The following is an 8,599-nucleotide window of genomic DNA, read 5'->3' as shown; positions in this document are numbered from 1 at the left end:
TAGAAGAACAGGAGCAGGTGGCACAGGAAAGTCCACCGGTAAACCCTGTATTACCAAGATGTTCAACCCATGTAACACAACCACCTGATAGATATCAGGCTAGTGTTGTATGCCAGGTGAATACAGTTCCAAGTAATTATAGTGAACTGAAACTGTATCCTGCGAAGGATCAGGCTGCTTGGCAGAAAGCAATGGATAAGGAACTAGAATCTTTAAAAAGACTAGAGGTATACGAAAATGTCAGTCTATAACATGAACATCTTTTTTAAATATCTTTTGATCACTTTTATTTTGCAGGTAACAGTAGGACAGATTCTATATTGTTTCAGCAGGATATTCTAAGTTCTAGAACAGTTTGGAGGACAGTTTGGAAGCTATTGTGCTATCTCTACTATCCTCAAGATAAAGGTTTTCTCAGTTCAGTCTCAATTCCTATTAACCTTTGGAGAAATATGAAAAAAATATGTTTGTGTTGGCAAAAATATGAAATTAATTGGTCAATGCTTTTTCCTAGATTTTTTTAAAATTCCCAGTTTAGTCTATAGCTCAAGAATTGCTTAGAGTTCTCCCATCAAAATATTCACTAGCTTCAATAGTACTTAGGTTTCTTTTCCCTTCAAATACAGTATATCCAAGTTCAGTTAGGTAACTTGTTTAAGTTAATTCTTTCTCCTTTCAAGTCTCACACTTGAATTAGACTCATTTTTAAAGTTATTGATATCTTCTTTTAGAAACTCAAAAGGTGGTTTCTCTAATGGATCCCAAGGGGTTCCAAAGCAGGTACCAGTTCCACATGTCACAATATGTTTTCAGACTAACACAGTTAAATTCATTAGTTTCTGTGAAACGAGGGAAGAATCATATCACTTCACCCTTGGATCCATCAATGTGTGTAGTGCTATAATAATTTTCTGTCAGTATTTATAGCATCATTTTTATATAAAGGATAGCATTTTAAATTTATAAAGTTAAAAGCAGGTGTTTTCTTTTCTGCCACAATGGAGGTAGTTAATTTCTTAAATTTTGCTTGAGTCCTAGTGGTATTCAAAGAGTTCAGATATATCACATTACAACAGTCCACACAAATATTGGTGAGGGTACATAGAGTTTTAATTGTCCACCAGCCAAAGTTGGGAACAGTTTCTCCTTGTTCATCTGACAGTCATCATGAATCCCAAAGATTACCCGTTGTGTACTTTCTTCTTTAGAGCAATGCCGCTCCTTCAAGAGACATTTCTAGAAATGTCAAAAAACCCTGAAAAAAAAACAATGCCATCTGTTAAATTGCGGGAATGAGACTCAGGACACCAGCATGATAATCAGAAACTGCGGCAGCCCTTTTACAGTTGGGCTGCTCGCGGCTGTGGCCAGTGACGGCTCTTCAAATTTCCTGCCATCACAGACTGACCAATTGCATATAAGTATGTTAATACATAACACCATCAACCTGTTTCATCCCTTCCAGTCTCTTACAACCCCCAGACAACTGAGTCAAAAGATGAATAGAATTTCATCATCCACAAACAAAGTTTCAAAAAGGAAGGTGAATGCTGACTGGGAATCTCCTATTAGAAGAAGAGGATTCTTTTTTAAAAAAATGTCAATTTCTTGACTGAATGATCCATCTAAAACTTCTGTTATTCCCTCTGGGAAAAAAGCCTAAAACTCAGAAAAAAGGGAGAAGTTGGGAATCTTGCTTCCCATCATCATTTTCTGAGTAGAAATGGATATGCATAATAGTGGCAATATCTTGTAATTTAATGTGTACATTGTTAGTCCATCCCTCAGCCAGAAACTTTAGGGTTTTTAATGCTGAACTCTTATTTGGGGCAAGCACCAAGAATAGTTTATTGCAGTTTGTTTTTGAAATGCAGAACATATCAATATCTTATCTATGGAAATCTCGTTGCACACATGTTGTACTCTGACAATAAAGGTAATAAATAAATAAGAAATTCTCAATCATCCAGGTCACATTCATCCCAAAGGTGCTTTCTTCAAAAGGCAATTGGAATTTCTTGTTTTGCTAGAAGATGTTTTGCTTCTTCATCTGACCTGAAGAAGCTTCTTGGTTAAGAAGCGAAATGTTTTCTAGCAAAACAAGAAAATCTAGTTGCTTTTTAAAGAAAGCATCTTTGGGACATGTCAGCATCTTTCTGCTTGTGATGTGTCTAAGGCTAGGCTAAGGAACTCCAATCACCAACTTATATTTGGTCCATATGATCATTAGAAAATTATCTTTGTTACCTAGGTAAGGGGAAAAATCCAAAACATGTAGATCAGAGGAACAGTATTCTATCAATTTCATATCATTTTATACTAATTTAAAGATAACATTTTCAAATTAGTTTTTATCTTGGCTCCAACTGCTTTTGGAGGTGCCCCTCTGTTTGAAAAAGGTGGCTTTCACTGAGTTCCATTACCCTACATCATATATCTGTAGCTATTATTTAGCATATGATCAGAACATGACAGAAGATAAGATACACACAGATCTCTCTCTCTCTCTCTCTTTCTCTGTCTCTTTGTTGTGTGTGTGTCTGTGTGCTTGTGTCTGTGTGTGTGTGTCATGTGCCAATATCAAATGCCAACAAGAAATAACCTGAGCTGGAGAATCAGTCTTCTTTTAAAAAATGAATAACAATTTCAGAATAATAGTTCCATTGATTTCATGGGGCTTTTGCTAGGTGACTTAATTCATACCAGGTGCATATATTCTTTTTTACAACATTTGTTGAGTAATTTAGGGCAAAACATTCAGTGTGCAACTTGAATTGAAGTACTGTATGTTTCAATAAATATACAAGTGCCCCAATTTCTCATAAATACATAGTATTTTACTATGTTCAAAATATAGTTCATGTGACAGATGTGAAAACAGCTGTCCCTATTCAGTGAAGTCTTGATGTTGTAATGAATGTTACTGCTTTTTCCTTTACTCTTATAACAAATAGAAAACTTTGCAAGTTTATGCATTCTCCCTTTTAAAATTTACATAATAGGTTGATTACACTGTAAATGCAGGAAAAATATCTTGACTAACATGCAAATGGATGTTATGTTTCTACATTGCCTTTAGCAGCAATATCCGTTTCAATCAAAATTGCAACTCTGAGAACAATAGGACAAATATGTTACGAATGTGAAATTTTGGGGTGGGTGGGGTGGGAGTATCTAGAACATTTTCTGTAATCTTTCAAGTGAATTAAACTAGCCATATGTTTTTTTCTTTCAATATGAAATTGTATGTTCTTGAGCTATATATGAATCATTATGGATAGCTTTGTACTCCAGAGCTTGCTTATAGATATCTATACCTCAATTTTCTGCACCTTTTAAGGAGTCTGATCCAAAAGAAAAGACAATGAAAACAAATATAAACATGAAACTATCAAGTAAAATATATATGATTGCTCTACCCTCTTTCTATATTAAAACAATAACATAGTACATGATAAATTAATGAATGAACAGTAATTCATTACCAAATCTATTTGGATACATTATTTTACTTCTTTAAAATTTTCATCCACGGTTTAATCAACAACCACTTCTAATCTTTCATTATGAATTATATCCTGGATTTAGTAAAAACTGATACTTCTGTTCTTCAGTTGAATTTGAAATTTCTGAATTGAATATAAAAGGAAATGAACATCCTTTTCCTTTATGACCAACATGAACAGGATAGAATAGAACAGAACAGAAGAACTTTATTGTCACTTTGAATGTACACTAATCAGTATACAGCAGAGGTCTCATTCTCGGGCCCGCGGGCCATTTGCAGCCCGCAGGACGATATCCTGTGGCCCCCACCGTGATATGAAAGTATAACATTTGAGGGTATTTTTTTAACAACTTTTTTGTGGAATCCCTTAAGCGGCGCAGCCTCACCCAGACTCTGCTTCCAGCAGCCCCTAGGTAAATTGAGTTTGAGACCCCTGGTATACATTGAAATGAAATTTCATTGCATATAGCTCTCAAAGGGTCACCACCTCCAATATACACTACATAAACATGACAAAATAACTAAATACAAAATTATGCATATATCCAATATATTATATGATGTAACACAAAATCCAGGCTGACTTCCCCATTCACAAAGTCACAAAGCCAAAATGCTGATGGCATAAAATAGCTGAAGTTTTTTTTTTTTTCTTATCTAAATTGTGTAAATAAATTCCTTCAAGATAAGTTTCATTCCTGGAGATTACCTCAACACATTCATGTAGTTTGAAACAATATGTATTGCCACTGAATTCATCTGATTTCCAAGGATTAGCACTTCCCTGCAATGCCTTTTCAAGCAATGGAACTTTAATCTTTGCCTCTCAGAGGAAACATACTAGAGAGTAAAGGGATGATGAAGGTCTTAATGAAAATGGTCTAATCTTGTGGAATAGATGAGTGCACAGGAAGTGGAGCTGCAGATTTCATATATGGATGAAAAAAAACCTAAAATGTATGTTGAAAAGTATGAACTGTTATCACTTAGGTTGTTGTGCATGTGTATGAAAGTAAGAATCCATTAGTGGTGATAGCTGCAAATTATGCTGCAGTACACAATGTGTATAGAAGTAAAAAAAAAGACATGAGGTTGGGGAAAAATTGTTCAATATCCTGAATAAATGTGATCTGGTGTTGGAAGAGAATTGTTTTAGAAGATGCTAATGGATGAATGGAATTTTTTAAAAAAAAATCTGAGCAAATATTTGGGCCATTTATATACCTAAGAATGAATGAAAATGGCGAGGGGAAAAAAAACCATATAATATGTATTTAGAGAAAAATACAGTTACAGAAATGAAAACAGTATATGAAACTGTGTGGATGTGATGGAAGCCACATGGTTTGCAAGAATGGTTCACAAATATAAAAAGATATGGAGAAGAGTAGTAAAATAGGGTTATTGTAAACTCAATTTAGGTATATTTCCTTTATATTTTTTTAACCAGTGAATTTTATTTTATTGACTTACCATTATTCCTTTTTTGCATTTCGATATGGGCTGTATGTTTATATCTGGAAAACAATTAGAAAAGGCTTCTTCCAAGGAAATTTCACACACAGTTTTTGCTATTTTGGGAAGGTGCAAATGTGCACCTATTTTGGGAAGGAGCAAATGTGCAATGAAAAGTGAAATATAGGTTTGTTTGTTTATTTATAATTTATTTGTTTATTATTTATTTATTTTATTGTTTTGCTCTTAGTACATAGCTTTCACATTATTATTAGAAGCACTGCTGCTGCAATTGTTCTGATTTTTATTTTCATTGCAATGTCCCCATCTTTTAGGGTTAGGGTTAGTTTGTCATTGTCTTCTTCCCTAAAATTAATTAAATAATCTTTAATCTATATTATACTAACCCAACTCACTGTTGATTTTATCTACCCTTGAGTACTTCACTTTTTGCTATCAGTTGTAAGTTCACTACACATGCAAATTGACATTACTTTTGTTTCCTTTTATTTAACATGAAACCATTTTTTCCCACTTTTGTAATGTATTTTCTTCTGCTAAAATGCTGTTGTCTATATAGGCTACCCTCCTAATGTTTAATTCTGTAATTTTGATTTCATCTGATTAACTCTTCTAATATGACCACTGTTTCACTTGTTGTGCAAATTAAATAGACACGGGAAAAATATACTCTACTGTCTTGCTCCACTCTTTATTTGGAACCATTCTATTTTTCTAAATTCAACTTATAGTAGCTTTTTAGTCATTATACAGATTCTCCAGAAAAATGATTTAGTGTTCTGATAAACATTGATTTAAAATATTATGATTATAAACTATCAACCCTGTGTCAATTCTTAGCAACCACATAAATAGAAAACTATTGCCCCTAATCCCAAAGGTGCTTTTTCAAGAGGCAATTGGACGTTCTGATTTTTCTTTGAAGATGTTTCGCTTCTCATCCAAGAGTGGGATTCTCCAGATTTGGACAAACCAGTAGACCCAGTGAGCATTTGCCCCCCCTCCCCACCCCTGCTCTTTCCTGTGCTTTATTTCCTGTTTTTTTTTTAGCACAGCTGATTCACGCGGCAGAGCGGTTTGCCACACCTCAGCTGTTTTAGTCCCCGGGGCTGCAGTAGAAGGTAAGTAATTAAGTTGAAAATGGGCTTTTTAAAATCTACAGCACGCGCTCAGTGAACTGGTTGTTCGTACTACTAACCTTATCAAAGAAGCTTCTTCTTCAGAGCTGACAAAGCTTCTTGGATGAGAAGTGAAATGCCTTCAAAGAAAAACCAGAAAGTCCAGTTGCCTCTTGAAAAAGCACTTTTGGGACAACCATGACCTGGATGACTGAGAATTTCCATAGACTTTAGCCTTAATCTATTTTATGTTCTGGCAAAATCAAGAGATCTTCCTATAGTCAATGAAGTGCTTATTTGTTGTATGTACGTTCTCTCTCCATTATCCATCTTACATTAACATCCAAACTCATGTTTCTCTATCTTTACTGAAACCTCCCTGTTTGGTATTTCTCTTTCTATGCATGGATCTATCTTTTTTTTCTTACAATGGTAAGCTAGACTTTACTTGCCTGAGGAATGGGTGCAATACTTCAGTAATTTGGTCATTGTCTTGCATCTCTTTTATTCAAGATATGCATCTTTTTACATTTCTAGACCACACAATCTTCTTTGATCCTCTCAATTATGAGAGCTACCAGGACCCAGGAAGCATGCATTCTTTGTTTTGATGCCTGTCTTTTGGAATGATATCCTCCTTGAGATCCATGTTGTTCCCATCCTGATGATATTCAGAAGTTTTTAGATATTTGTCCATTCTGCCAGATCTTGGTTTAAGGTGGTTATGGTATCCCTATTAGTTGCATATTTGTGACATGTGGAGTGTGGTTTATCTGGATCTGGATTTTTTTCTTTCATGAATATTGTTTTTCCTATTTTTTTAATATAAGGAGCCCAGAATCATTCTTGTGTTAAGTGGCCTCCTAAATAAGTAAGTCAGTAAATAAATATTATTTGACATAGCACTTTAACTCATCTTATACCCTGCAGAGAAGCAAATTTAGTCAACACCTATCTAAGAAGTGACAGCAGAAACTGTTTCTTTTGGGAAACATGTTAGAAAGATATCTCATTGTCTACGCAGGAACAAGGAAGAGAAATAGTACCTAGAACAGTTATCAGATACATACAAGTAAGTACAAAGGAAATATTTTACATAAATATATATGTAATACATAGTTTAAGTCTTAGAAACAAATAATAATGTTGAAACCAGATTGAATATTATAAGTGGCTTGACAACAAAAAAATATTTGCTGTATTTTTCACAGAGCTACTATTATAGAGGATTGAGAACCTTAGAAATAATTCAATCTGACCTCATTAGAGCTATACTTTTGAGTTCCACAATGTGTTATCATACATTTTGTGCTTGGAATCAGGACCAATCACTGTTCAGGTTTATCCAAGTCTGTACCAATTCAAATTCTGGTTAAAACTGCTTCCTATGGAGACATCTTTGGCATCCCCAATCCTTGATGATAGTTTTGTAGCCTTCTGGAAGATAGAGGTGCTTGCATACCTAGATGTTATAACCCCTCAGACCAATATTTAGTTTCACAGATTTCAGAGAGCCAATTTTAAATTAAAACAATGGATTCTTGGTCTTGATTTCCAGAAAGATCGTAACACCTCTCATATTGAAAAGTGGTTTATTTGCCTTCACCCCGCCAATTATCTTTGAAACAATTTGGCCATCCTGCATAAACTGTGCTTCTCCTTGGCAAAAGTTAATTCTTTGCTTCCTATGATTTGAGAAGAGAAATATAAGAACATTTCACCATAAAGATCTTTACCCCTGCCCAGAAAGAGGGAGTTACTGAATGAATTCATCATGTTCATGAATTCATCATGTTCTATTGTAATATTACACTTTGTGTTTTGACTTAATAATTCTTCTGCTTACTAACCATTAGTAAGGTTTCATTTAGAGATGAATGTAACCTTTCTACTAATTGACTTGTCATCTGAGATTTCTGGAAAAGTTTGGTAAATTCTGCTCAATTGCTTTTACTGCACAGCATCTTGTACTTTAGCTCTGATTTCCTAATCTAAAAATAGGAATAGTTGGAATAGTCTTCACTGTGACTTAAATTTCATTTATAATTATATATTTCATTCTTTTTCTTGATTCTGTTGTTAAGTAAAACCTAAAATCAAGTATTTTGATTTTCCCCCCTGATCATAATTCATTATCTTGTTGACAACTTTAGAGCTCAGCTATGATTTTAAACACAGAGTTCAACTTGTATGGACAACTTGTTATACTTTTCATTCCAAATCTACATTTAACCTTCATGGTTATTATAATTCCACATATAGATATTGTACTTAAGAAACTGATTTTTAATGAATTGAAATAGTCTGAGAGAAGGAATAAGTCACACTAGCATAATTTAAGTAGAATATATTTAGAGACACTCTCCTATTGGACCACGATTTCTGTATTATAATAAATCAGCTGATAAGGGAGAGCAACAATGGTAATGAATATACAGCATTATGACAAAGAAGTGTGCATAGTTATCAGAACAAATTTTGTATATACGGTGTGCAA

General features: G+C 34.1%; 1 long non-coding RNA gene across 1 annotated transcript in view; it reads right to left on the bottom strand.

The window, feature by feature from the left end:
• Positions 1-1,088: 1,088 nt before the first annotated feature.
• The window catches only part of LOC148127318 (uncharacterized), a 28,874-nt gene continuing 21,363 nt past the window's right edge, over positions 1,089-8,599 (bottom strand). The window contains exon 2 of the long non-coding RNA XR_015741495.1: positions 1,089-1,255. This is a non-coding gene — a long non-coding RNA (uncharacterized LOC148127318). The remainder of the gene's footprint in view (positions 1,256-8,599) is intronic.

The sequence above is a fragment of the Pseudonaja textilis genome, chromosome 2 (assembly GCF_049901715.1).
Source record: "Pseudonaja textilis isolate UNSWEBS1 chromosome 2, rPseTex1.2, whole genome shotgun sequence".
In the NCBI taxonomy this organism is placed as follows: domain Eukaryota; kingdom Metazoa; phylum Chordata; class Lepidosauria; order Squamata; family Elapidae; genus Pseudonaja; species Pseudonaja textilis.
The sequence above is the reverse complement of the archived record's forward strand: the minus strand, read 5'-3'. Positions and strand labels throughout refer to the sequence as shown.